This window comes from Ambystoma mexicanum, chromosome 1p, assembly GCF_040938575.1.
Source record: "Ambystoma mexicanum isolate Mex_15411 chromosome 1p, UKY_AmexF1_1, whole genome shotgun sequence".
NCBI lineage: Eukaryota > Metazoa > Chordata > Amphibia > Caudata > Ambystomatidae > Ambystoma > Ambystoma mexicanum.
In genome coordinates this window covers 568766027-568780275 of record NC_090921.1, presented here as the reverse complement: position 1 = coordinate 568780275, position 14249 = coordinate 568766027, and positions in this window count along the sequence as shown.

Sequence of the window (14249 nt, the reverse complement as noted above, 5' to 3'; positions counted from 1 at the left end):
CTACCGCCCGCCAGGCCCCATTGGCACCTTCGATGAAGACCTTAATTCCATCCTGTCCAGCAACCTTAAAAGTTCCACTCAAGCACTCAACCTAGGAGACTTCAACTTGGGTTACAATGACACGGAAGACCATCCCGCCAGCACTATAGCCAACACTCTATCTGAATTAGGCTTCATGCAAAGATGCACATCACCAACACACTCGAAAGGCAGAACTCTCGACTGGGTGGCCGACCATAACTGCCTAGCGAATATTACAAACATCTCACCTTTAGCCTGGACTGACCACCATCTGATTTCATTCATGCTTTCCACTGATAGACCAACACCCCCGCCTATCATTAAGGCCCCACCCACCCTTACCAGAAACAAGAAAAACATTACAGTAGAAAGACTTATCCCTAATCTACTTCCCACTCTCAACACATTGCCAGACGACCTGAACCCTGAGTCCTTGGTCGAAGAATATAACAAGGTTATGGCCACCGCGATGGACCACATCGCCCCACTCAAACTCCGATCAAGCAAACCAAAAACACACCTCAACAAATGGTATTGACCATTCCTCAAAAACTTAAGGCAGCAAAAAAGAAGTTGTGAGGCCTCTGGAAAAAAAAACATTCAGACTCAAACAAACTCAAACTCTCCAAATTAGCAGCACTGTACAAGAAAGAAATCTACCTGGCCAAACGAACCTCATTTGACTCCCGTATATCCAAAGCCAAATCGAACATGAAAGAACTCTTTACAATCCTTAAAGAAATAGAAACCCCCATAGCACCCCCTGACACCTGTACCAAAGATAAAAACTGGTGCTCAGATATTCAAAATGCCCTAGCTAATAAGATTGTGACTCTTCAAAGTAAAATTTCCAGCAAAAGAGCCTCCCTGAATAACACACTCAACTTAAAAACTCACGACAAACCTATGCTTACCGACCTAGCCCGCTTCCAGTTCGCCAAAATCAATACTCTGGAAGTGGAAAAAATCATCCTATCTTTGAAACCGTCCAACTGCCAGGGAGACCTGTGCCCTGCTCAGCTCATCAAAGATGCTGCCTGGGACCTCTCCCCTTTCATCACAAAATTGATCAATGCCTCCTTCGCCACTGGATCTATCCCCACTAATTTAAAACAATCTTGGGTACTCCCATTACTGAAAAAACCTACTCTCGACCCTGCATACCCACCAACTACCGACCCATAACGACCGTTCCCTTTCTCCTAAAAATTCTGGACAAGGTGGCCTATGTTCAAATACAGAAGCACCTGGAAGAACACAACCTCCTAGGATCTAGACAGTCTGGGTTCCGGCCCCAACACGGGACGGAAACCGTTCTCATTGACCTAAAAGCCTAGATTGATTCGATCAGAGACAACGGGCAAGCTGCCTTACTCCTTCTCCTTGACCTATCTGCAGCTTTCGACCTGGTCGATCATTCTGTCCTATGTTCACATCTCCATACTGCAGCTCACGGCACACTGCTCAAAGCGGCCTTCACATGCAAATTAATCCGCGCAGCCAAACCCTTCCTGTCGGATTCTAGTTGCCTGACACTCGCCAGAGCTCTTATTATGTCTCGTCTTGACTACTGTAATGCCCTTTATCTGGGATCCACCAAGGCTACCACCAGCAAACTGCAAACCCTTCAGAACAATGCTTTAAGAGCAGCTCTGGGCATTTCCAGAAGAGATCACATTACAAATCTCAGCCAACAGAACAATTGGCTAGCCACTAAAGATAAAATCCTTTTAAAAACGGCATCACTCATTCATAAGTCCTTGAACAATGCCGCCCCAACTTACCTGATCAACAGATTCAACCGACAGTCTTCTTTAAGACCCACCAGAACCGCATACAGAAACTGTCTATCTGTTCCCTATTACAAACAGGCTACCATAGGGGGCAACAGCTTCCCAGTAAAAGCTGCTTTGTTGTGGAACTCCTTGCCTCCAAACCTTAGAATTGACATGCCCTACCAGAATTTCCGCTCACTGGTAATCGCATGGTTGAAACGTGAGACCCATTAAATTTGAAGCGCCTAGCGCCTACTGCATATGGAAACCACTTATGCCCTCTTGCTTACCTGCCTGTGTGCCTCCTATTTACCTGTATATAATCACCTGTATATAACGGCCTGCTGGCCTACTACTGATTTGTATATAACATTGGTGTACTTTATTCTTGTATTATGTATTTTCTGTGTACTGTAACTACGTTTCGAATATTCTTGTAAAGGCTGCGCCTTGATACCCCCGGGTATGCTCGCGCATTATAAATAATAAAAACAAACAAACAAACATTCAGTTAAAGGAAAATTGGACAGCTAATCCTGCAGAGAAATTAAGAGAGCAATATTATAATGATTGCCATTGAAGGCAGAAGTGGATTGGGTATGTGAGATGTGAATTGGATGGAAGAAGTAGATAAATAAAAGAAAAAAAGTAATAGTAACAAGTATCAAGGCAATGGTAGGATGTAATAATAAAGAAACTGTATGTACTTTTATATATATATATATATATATATATATATATATATATATATATATATATATATATATATATATTTTGAAGCAAAAAACGAACCGCGAAGCAGCGGCTCACAGCGGCACTCCTCCATCCAGCGTTCCACCAAACAAAGTACGCCACTCACGCATATTCCATTTGTAAAAATGTCCTTCATTTTTGGTATGGACTACAAAGAGCACACCCGTGAAAAATTGCAATAACGCGTTTCACCCCAAACTGGGCTTCGTCAGATTGTCAAGTATATATATATATCACATCAAGCCCTGGGTGCATCTGGGCGCATTGCTTACAATATAATATGACAGCTTACAATAAGAGACAACAGGTTATTTATTTTACATATGCTGGTAACTAAATACCCACAAATTATTTATAGATGCATATAGTTACAGTAGCATAAGTATAATACAAATTATTTACAATTCCATGATGTACAAGGATGTGTGTGCAACGGTTTCAGAAGAATGTCTATGGAATCTGTGCTTCTTTTGAGAGAAGCCAAGATTTTGCGTTTTTCCTGAATTGGTTCTGTTCTTAGAGGGGAGGGTAGTGTGTTCCACAGCTTAGCGGCCAGCACCGGGAAGCTGTTACCTCCAGCTTTCTGCAGCTTGAACCTTGGCACTGTTAAGCAGTGGGTTTGTACAGATCTAGTGTGACGTGTTGTGGTGTTTCGAGTGAAATTGTCGGCCAGGTATCTTGGTGCTGAGTTGTCAAGGCACTTGTGAGTGAGTGATAATGTTTTGTATTCTATCCTTTGTTGGACGGAGAGCCATTGGGTGTTTTTTCTGATGTCCGAGATATGATGGGATCTAGGGATGTTTAATGGTGCTCTGAGCGCGTTATTTTGAATTACTTGCAGCTTGTTAAGATTGCGTTGACTCGTGCCTAAGTAGACTGCGTTGCAGTAATCAATTTTGGAGAGTACTAGCGCTCTGGCTATGGAGGTGCAATTGGGTGTAGAGAGAAATGGCCAGCATGCGTTGATTAGCTTGCAGGTGTAGGCGGAAGAAGAGGAGATAGCATTGATTTGTCTGATCAATGTGAGAGAGGAGTCAAGGTAAATGCCTAATGTTTTGACATCCTTAGATACTATTATGTTATTCCCGTCAATGTTGAATGCTGAGTATTGTCTGTAAAGTTTGTTTAGTCTGGATTGAGAACCTAGTAGCAGTAACTCAGTCTTGTCGTCGTTGAGGCATAGTCTGTGCTTGGCCATCCAGGCTTGGATGAAGGAATATATGTCATTGAGTACTGTGGGGTCTTTGGTACAGTCTCCTGTTAGTGGGATGAGGATCTGGGTATCATCTGCATAATTTGTGTAGATGATACCCAGATGATCAAGGTGGTTAAACAAAGTTTTGGTAAACACATTGTATAGAGTTGGTGACACACAGGAGCCCTGTGGTACTCCGCAAGTGACTGGCGCTGGTTTGGCTGTGGCTGTTGTTGCGAAGACTCTAATGTTTTAAAAGGATTTGATCCAGGCTTTGGCTTCATCATAAAAGTGAGCTGCTGATAATAGATGGTTTCATAGGACTTGGTGGTTTACCAAGTCGAAGGCAGGCGAGAGGTCTAGTAATAGAAGGAGGGCGAGTTTACCATTGTCTTTTAAGGAGTCGATTTGTGTCTTGAGGTCTATCAGGGCAGTTTCCATACCGTGTTTAGGGCGGAAACCTGATTGCCTGAGGCCTAGAAGGTTATGGTTTTCCAAGTGTTTCTGGATCTGCAGGTAAGCAGCTCTGTCCAGGATTTTTAATAGACTGTAGTGATGGGCCTGTAGTTCGTTGAAATGTCGGGGTCTAAGGTGGGTTTCTTCAGAAGGGGAAGAACCATGCGTCATTTAGGTTAGTTGGAACTACGCTAGATTCCAAAGAGGACTAATTGCTTAGCTACTTCTTTGATGACCGGAGCAGGGCAGATACCTCCTTGGCATCTGGATGGTTTAAGTTTTGATATTATGTCTTCAACCTCTTTGATGGTTAGTGGTGAAAAGTGGAAAAGCAGATTCTTATTAATTTGTTTGCTTGGGGGTGGGGATTGGGCTTTGTCTGCTGGTAGCGTGGATTCTTTTGACTATATTCTGGGTTGTAGCATTGGAATGTTATCCAGGAGAGCCTTCTGGATATTCGTGCACCATGTAGTGTCTTTGATACACGTGTCAGGTGCAGGAAAGGGAGATTCTAGCTCTCTTAGAATGTTGAAGAGCTCCTTTGTGCTGGATTTGGCTTTGATGATTCGCTCGGTATAGGAATTCTTTTTTTTTGTTTGGAGAAAGGCTTCCTTGTAATTGTTGGAGGCTATAGTAAAATTTGTTTTATTGGAGACTGAAGGCGAGATTTTCCATGCAGTCTCTGCGTACACTTTGAGAAACTCACACAATTGTTTTTGCATTTCAGGCTCAAAGGGACTTTTAAACAAATACCAGAGGGAGGAATGTGCATCGAATGACCCTGCATCCGAGCTCACGAGCAAGGACAGTAGGCCCTATCGCCAGGAGGACCTGCGGGACCCAGCCTAATGCCCAGATGTCATGAAGCCGGGGCACAAGAAAAAGCCCACTGATTGTGTGCTCTCCCAACCCAGTGCCCCCCCCCCCATAATCATGTTGTCTCCATGCACTGACTAGCCTACTATCCAGCACTTGGACTCATTGAAGGAGGGTTGGACTGATGAAAGGTTCCTGGATGTGGAGCAACTCGCAAGGTTACATTAGGAGTGTCTTACAAAAATATACATGGTGTCCAGGCAGATGACAAAGGGGACAGGGACAAGAGAAGGGGCTTTTGGGTTGAGAAGATGACTTTGGGTTGACAACTTCTCCACACAAAAAACATATCGATGGACTGTTGGGTACAACCAAAGGTTGGTTGAGCAGCACCTAAGTGGTCTCCACGATGCTCGTGGTAGCAACGGTCACCCGTTGTGCATTAAAGAGGGAATGAATAAATAGATGTATAGGAAATTATGTTGATGATGCACAGTGGTGTAGGAATTGCAAGACACAAAGCTAATGGGCGTGCATACTTGCAGCACATGGCTTGCTATGGTTGTCTTTGCATTCTGAGTTTATATTTCTTTACCCTCCGAGTTTTAAGAAGAAAGCAACAATGTATTGTACATGCATTATGCAGCTGAACAAGTACATGTTATGTAGCATATGTTCCTGTAGTTACTGAAGTAATGACCCGACAACTGGCTACTATAACAAAAGTGATGACGCAGCTCCAATGGAGCGTTATTACCAATTTTAAACACATGAGTGCTTGCATGATGACCTGACACAATATATACTGAAAGGCCCAGACAAAGAAAGAGCAGGAACTGCAACAAAAAGGGAATTGCAATGCCATAAGATCGGAATAAGAGATAAGAGGAGTAGGGGGAATGCCTGAATGCTGCAAGAAACACCAGCCACTAGTATTTGGAAAGAGGTTTACAGGAGAGGAATGGGTCCCAGGGCTGCAGGGATGCAAAGAACAAGCGCTCCTGGCAGTTCCAGTGGAGATGGTGTAGAGGGGGAAGGAAGTTCAAGTTGCTCACATGAGTAGAAGACAAGGGCGTCCTCTGCCCAGAATACCCCTTAAGAATAACACCACTACATTATTAGGAAAAGGGGCCAGTGAAGGCTGGAGAGAACTGAGGCTGCAGACACATTGAAGGTACATGGCATGAGAAGAAGCGCAGCAGTATTCGCGGACCACCATGTAGAGGCCACTCAAATGGAGGAGGAGTATGTACCCTGGTGCCATCGAACAAACCAGCCTTGATGGTGCCCCAGAAAGATGGAGAAATGTATGGATTCCCCAAACTGGACGCACATTGAAGGAAGAAAAGGTCACCGAAACTGAGCATGGTGAAAAGGAGGAGGTGACCTGGAACACGGACAAACACAGAAGGAGCTCAAGCGACCTGAGGGGGGTGGCAAAGGATGTGAAACCACAAGACACCTGTCAGAGGGGAGGGGCTTCAAGTATGTGTGGTCCATATATGGACAGAGAAGGGATTGTAGTGAGTGGCATCTGAACCCCCTCCCCATTATACCACAAAGGGGACAGACGCCCCTCACAGAAGTAGCCCTACAGACCACAACCAGATGACATCACTAAAGTAATCATGAAGGTGACTGAACACAGACACAGACACATATGTGGACACGTTAGACATGAAGCACACAGATTCCTGCACGAAGTTACACAGACACATAGGCCACATTTCTCTTGGGCATGAAGAACATGCTTATGGCTCACTTAGCTAGAGGACACACCTTCGCTGTGCAGTGATCACAAGTTGCACAAGGATACACATGAACTGCTTACTGACGCTTAAACACAACTAACATGAACGCCCATGTAAATAAAGATGGAAGCAATAGCCGGATCATTGAAATGAATGGAAGGCACTGAAGAGACTCAAGAACACAGGGAGTGGCCTTTCACTGAGAAGCACAGACCAGGCTGTCAGTGCAGCTATTATGCAAGCCTTGCCAAGGACACCAAGAGGGAGAATGCTTCAAGTTAACAAGTTAACAGAAGAAGATAGGACACCTGCAAGAGTAGAAGCTGAAAATCCTCATGAATGCAGGCAGAGAAACTCAGGTTTTGTGGTCCCTACACATGTGATCTGAATCTCAGAGACAAAGCCCACTCATTCAAGTCAGGCAGAGACCTTTGTTCCCACCACACTGAAGACAGATGATTTAAAGAGATACAGCATGAAGTTACAAGATAGAATGTCCATGTTTGAGGCCAGGGGAGTTAGAGGGCAGTAACCTTATTGGAACAGGCAGAACCCTGGGGCCCTTCTCCCCACCCCTCATTGTGCTCATGTGCTGGTAATTTTCCCAGGCTGAGAAAGCTCACGCAGGCCAATCCTTAGCCGCCTCTAATGCTGCTCAAACTTGGTTGCAGCAGCCACTCACAACACACTGCCAAAACAGAAAGGTGATAGCTGGAAGGTTTTGAATTAACCATAACCACGGGCAAAGCTCTGGGCAACCCTCCAGACCATCGTTTTTTTAGCCTGCCAAGCCATTACAGAAGGGGAAAATGCCCTTTATGCAAATCAGGCTTGGTCCTATCACAAAAGGGGCAGTCCAGCCCAAACTGCTAGGTCATATCCCTTCTGCACGAGACCACAAGCATCCCCAGACATTTTTCAGCCTTGTTGGGCGTCATCAGTGAGGAGTAGCTTGGGTCTCTAGGCCCGGCAGACTCGGGACCCACGTCTGCGCATACCCGTCCCACTCAGGGTGACTTTAGCAAAACAGAAAGGTGATAGCTTGAAGGTTTTGAATTAATCATAACCACGGGCAAAGCTCTGGGCAACCCTCCAGACCACCGTTTTTCAGCCTGCCAAGCCATTACAGAAGGGGAAAAACCATATGCAAATCAGGCTTGGTCCTACCCAAAAAGGGGCAGTCCAGCCCAAACTACTATGTCACATCCCTTCTGCACGAGACCACAAGCATCCCCAGACATGTTTCAGCCTTGTTGGGCATCATCAGTGAGGAGTAGCTTGGGTCTCTAGGCCCAGCAGACTCTGGACCCACGTCTGGGCATACCCGTCCCACTCGGGGTGACTTTAGCAAAACAGAAAGGTGATAGCTGGAAGGTTTTGAATTAATCATAACCACAGGCAAAGCTCTGGGCAACCCTCCAGACCATCGTTTTTCAGCGTGCCAAGCCATTACAGAAGGGGAAAAAACCATACGCAAATCAGGCTTGGTCCTACTCCAAAAGGGGCACTCCAGGCCGAAACATGTCTGGGGTTGCTTGTCTTTCCGTGCAGAGGGGACCTGGCCTAGCAGTTCGGGCTCAGCTACTACCATTGGTGGCAGTACCTGACTGATTTGCATATGGCTGGGCCCCGTTTGCAATAGCGCAAACGGGCTAAAAAACGGTGGTGTGGAAGGTTGCCCAGAGCAATGCAGTGGTTCAGATTAATTCAAAACCTTCCACCCATCACTTTTGTGGTCACTCACAACAGAGTAGCATGACATGATTTCACTTGCAACATCTTGTAGATGGTCCCAGACAGAGCTACCAGATATGGCCAGACCAATTAGACCATTTATCCCATATATAATGCATATCTATCCATACTGTTCACCCAATCCTGTCTCATCTGAGGTTTGCAAAATGTAGCTTTTGTTTGTGATGTCATTGTGCCTTAAAACCCCAATGACATGCCTGTTATGAGTGACAGAGCTTTAGAAATCGGGTATTTTCTCTGGCCCAGTTCCTCTACCTTAACTTTAGAGGTAAGGGTCCATATCCTATTGGAGTTTGTCCTCAGTTTCATTCTGTAAGAATGCTTCCCCTAAATTCTGGTGAATTTCTTCATCTATAACAAGTCCATTTTAAAAAGAGTTTAATAGCGCCCTGAATAGCGCCCATGGATGTTACCACATGGCTTTTATAAAGATGGCTGTTGGCACTCTTTTTTGGGAAGAGTTCAAAAACACACACAGAAAGATGAAGCATTCAGGTATTAATTATCAATAGATTACAATTAAGGGGGTAATTTAGAGTTGGGCAGATTTGTGTAATGAAATACTGGTGGGGAAAGTTATCTCCCCCCAGTGGTATTTCTGAAAATATGAGCAATTCTGTGTTTACCACCAACAGAGCTGGTATTTTTTAGAATACCTCTGGAGGTATTTTAGAAATGCCTCCTTTGTGATGGTAACATAAAAAAGTGAAAGTTTAAATGGTTATGTACACTGGTGGCTCATAGGACTACTGTACATTTTATTGCACAAAAGGGCCCACTTTCATCCTTTTTTTGCATTAAATTGGTAAGATGATGAGGGGGGCATCTGAGAATCCCACATTTCACTCCCCTACCAATTACTTTGTAAAAAATGTTTTCACTGTATTGAGAAGGAATGCACACACTTCCCTTCTGTACAGTAAACATTTTTTTTGTAAAGAATTGCGGTCAATTTAGTTTTTCAACTACACTTTTTATGTGGAGTTAAAAATAGGCACATTTTCGGCAGAAAGTCCACCTAAAATCTTGCAGGTGGTATTTGATGAAACCCTGAATTGGGCAGACAGTGAAATAGGGTATTTACCAAATACCACTGATTTTACCATTTTCACTATAACGTTTTTCATGTTTTGTCTTATTCATAACTCTCTTATCTAACCAACAAAATGCACACATACATAATAATAACATATTCACATATATAAATACTTAGTCACATGGACACAGATGCGCCCTTCCACATATACTTTACCCAGTCATAAATATACACAAACACATCACCACTGTCACACAAACTTAACATAACACACATACACATAGACAGACACACACTTCACCTTCCTTGGAAACACAAATATTTCGAATGGATTGTGTCCTCCCACGTATTCCTCGTGTTATGATAATATAGCTCCAGCTTCAGCTGCTTCAGAAGTTTTTTTCGACAGGGTGTGCTGTGTGCCATCTCGTCAAGTCGATGTCCCTTGAGGGCCTCTGTTCGACTGTCAATGTCATCATCAGTATAAGTAGCGCATACAGCGCCTGTTGGTTTCAGTTCTGTTTTTCCGAGCTAATGCTTCGAGAGAATTATAGCGCGCTTCGGTTCTTATGGGAATTTGATAGGATTTTCGTCTGAAAATGTCTTCTCCGTCAGCTCCATTGATGCCTAGGACGAGCTTCAACAAGTGCCAAGACTGAATCAAAGATTTCGATTACCGACCCCCACCACATATGTCTGTGGTGTCTTGGTACCGGTCACCGTACCTCTGAAAATGGCTCCTGTCAGGTGAAGACCGAAAAGGCTCTCAGGGTGCGTAAAGGTAAATTGGCGGTGGGAAGGTTGCCTTCGAAGTCTCCTTCAAAGAGTTCAAGAAAGACAGATGAGTTGAGGGATTCTTTCTGATGTAAAAAATCGAAACGTTCACGATTGAGAAGTCGATCACGCCATTCTTCGTCGTCTTACTCGAAGTAGGCCAAGAAACAGTGTGATAGGTTACCTTCGACCTCCAGTGATTCCTCAGCTGAGGTAATCAAGTGTCCCACTAGAGCAGACTCCCCAGCAAAGTGGGAGCATTTCATAATGAGATGCTCAAGATCTTCGAGAATGCAGCCCTAACCTCCTCGAAGGACAAGCAGAAAGTCCATGCCCCTGTCGATCTGCAAAAAGACGACAAACCGAAGTCGAAGACAAAATCTTCGAAACTGAGCCTTAAGCCGGTTCTACATCAAGAAAGATCTTGATGTGATGAGAAATCATTGAGGGCTTCGACGAGTCAGGAACCCAGCCCATCGAGGGTTCCATCAAAGAAACATAAGAAGTCGGCAACAGCGACGCCTTTGCTGACACCGTCGGCGTCAGAGCCGTCGACACTAGTATCGAAGTCGCTGTTGAATAAGGCGATCTTGACTTCGAAGCCATTTACGACAATTATCACAAAATTGTAGAAGCCAGTGGTAGTCCAGGAAAAGGTTTTTAAGCCTTTGCCTAAAAAATACTTTTTAAGTCTTTATCAGACATTTATGAAGAAGAACAACCTTCTGATGATAGCACTAGACCATTTGGGTTACAATTCAGCACCCCTAATGTGCCAGAAGAACTAATCTCTGATGAGTCCAGATTAAAGAATTTATATGACAACCTTCAGTCAGCCAGTGGGTTAGATACCTCTCCCGAGTTAGAGTTTGGAAAACCAGATCCAACTGAACATGCTGACTCCTCATATAGAACACTAATCAGTAAGGTTATAGGGGCATAGGTTATATAGGCTGGGGCATGCCTACTCCTACTTTTGAAGAAGATAATATGACAGACATCTTGGACCAGGGTCCCCAGAAAGATCCAATTTTGCCATTTCACACTGCATTACAAAAAAGGGTATCCGCAAACTGGGAGACACCAGAAACTGTGGCTGCAGTGAATACAAATTTTGCAAAAAAATACAGATCATCCAGCAGCGACCCAGAGTATCTCACTCTAACTAAACATCCAATATCAGAAGGTTTGCTGGGTCAGGTTGCTACATCTACCAAGCAGTTTGCATACCCATCCATCCCTCCTGACTGATAGGGATGACAAGAAAGTGGATGCCGAGGCGAGAAAGATTTTTACTGCTGCCAGTATGGCATTAAAATCAACTAATGTGAGTGAGGTTTACTTTTACCCTGTGGGACTGTGTAGCTATGGCGGCTGACCACATTCCAGAAGGAGAGGAAAGAGACGGCTTCCTGACAATCATCAAGTATGGTAAGGAGGCAATGGGTGAATGTCTCCAGTCAGGTGTGGATACTGCAGACAGCATCAGCAGATCCATGGCAGCCAGCACAGTGTTACTCATATTTGTGTGCTTGAAGAAGTCCAGGTTTGCACCAGATGTGCAAGCTAGACTACTCAACATGCCTTTTGACGGCTTGAGGTTGTTTGGCAGCAAGGCGGATGAGAGTTTGGAAAAGCTGCAGACCTCAAAGGTGGTGGCTAAATCCCTTAGTGCTGCCTTTAGACTGTCTGAATACCCCTAATCTGGCTCATCTTCCTGGAGGGGTAAATCCTTTCAATTCTACTCCTCAATTGCAGGAGGAAAAGGACTGCCAGTCAAAGAGGTCAGGGAAGATTCCCTCATGGTGAAACGAGGGACAGGTGCTAAGCCAACCCAAGCAATGGCAGTTTTACCATCTGCCGCCGCTTCAGCTGCCTCAAAACCACTCTGAGGCCTTGACTCAAACGATCATGGTGGGAGGCAGAATTACTCAGCATCTGAACGAATGGGGAGGCATTACTTCAGATGCTTGGGCACTGAAAATGGTAGCCCATGGTTACTGCCTTCCTTTCCAAAAGAGGCCGCAGGATCATCCACCAGGTAAGAACTGTTTCAAAATTCTAGATCCGTTCCTTGTGCAGGAAATGTTGACCCTGCTAGAGAAAGATGCAATAGAACATGTACCTGTAGCGGAAAGGAACAAGGGTTGGTATTCCCCATACTTTCTGATTCCCAAAAGGACAGAAGATTGAGACCCATCTTGGACTTAAGAAACTTGAAGAAGTTCCTCAGCAAGGACAAGTTCAAGATGGTTACACTTTCCCAAATCCTTCAGGCTCTTCAACTCCAAAACTGGATGGTATCAATGGACTTTCGGGATGCCTACTTTCATGTGCCTATCCATCCCAAGCACAGAAAGTGCCTGAGGTAAGCAGTTGTCGATTCTCATTATCAGTTTCAAGTTCTGCCATGCGGGCTGACCTCCGCCCGAGGGTTTTCACCAAGCTGATGGCAGCAAATCTCAGGAAAGGGAGGATTCACGTCTACCCCTACCTAGACGATTGGCTGATCAGGGCTTGTTCACCCGAACAAGACCTGGAACATCTCAGCACAACGTGCCACTCACTCCACAGACTGGGTTTCTCCCTCTATTACAAGAAGTCCGGCATGATACCAGCTCAAAGACTCCAATTTATTGGAGCAGTCCAAGTTGCTTCCTCGGGGAAAGTCTTGCCACCCGAGTTAAGAGCTGAACACATTCTGCAGATGGTTTCCAGATTACAGAGTGTCCAGCATCTTCCGGCCTTCGATTTTTTTGAGGTTGCTCTGTCTCATGCATTCCTGGTGCCAGAGGCTTGCCTGACAATGAGATCCTTTCAATGGGCTCTCAGGACTCAATGGTCCCACTTTTCAGGCAAAATGTCAGGCCTCATGAAAGTTCCCAGCAGAGTTTCTCAGGCCCTTCTGTGATGGGCTTCCAAGGACAACATTCTAAAGGGAGAATCATTCAGGCAGCCATGGCTGGAAATAATGGTAGTGACGGATGCCTCACTCACTGGGTGCAGAGCCCACACCAATGATCTGACAATCAGCAGTCGTTGGTCTCCATCAGAGTCCAAACTACACATCAACCTTTGGGAGCTGAGGGCAATCAGACTAGCGATGAAGGCCTTTCTGCCCTCTGTACGGGGAAAGAATGTCCTGGCAACACAGTGGCCATGTACTACCTCAATAAGAGAGGAGGTGCAGAGAGGCAATACAGCTCTGGCTCTGGGCAATTCAAGAAGGAATCTCCCTATCGGCAGTTCACCTAGTCGGAGAGGAGAACACAGTGGCAGAGCAAACACTCCCACAAGTGGGAACTAGCTCAGGAAGTCCTTCAACAGATCTTCACCCTTTGGGGAACCCTTCAAGTGCATCTGTTCGCGACCAGTGTCATCCAGAAATGCGAACTGTCCTGCTCCATGGGATTACCCCCAAGAGGAGCTCTAGGAGACGCGTTCATGGTGGACTGGGAATTTCCACTCCTGTACATGTTTTCTCCAATCCCCGTCATTCCTCACGTGATCAGGAGGATGAGAAAGTTCAGGAAATAGATGATCCTTGCTCCAGATTGGGCCAGGAGGACGTGGTACCCGTACCTTCTGGACATGTCCATCTGCCCTCCAAAGCGTCTTCCACAAAGAGAGGATCTTCTCTCGGAGGAGGAAGGTTGGGTTCCCCATCCAGAGGTCAAGACTCTTAGCCTTCATGCATGGTTTCTGAAAGGCTGAGATACAAGGATTGGGACCTCCCAGATGACATAATGGAGATTTTGCTTTTAGCCAGAAGGCCAGCAACAAAATCTTTGTACCGCTGCCATTGGAACAAGTTCAGCAGCTGGTGCAGGGATAAGAATGTTGATCCCTTTCTATGTGACACACCTATAGTGCTTTCTTTTTTGTTACATCTGGCTAATCTGGGGCTCCAGATTGGA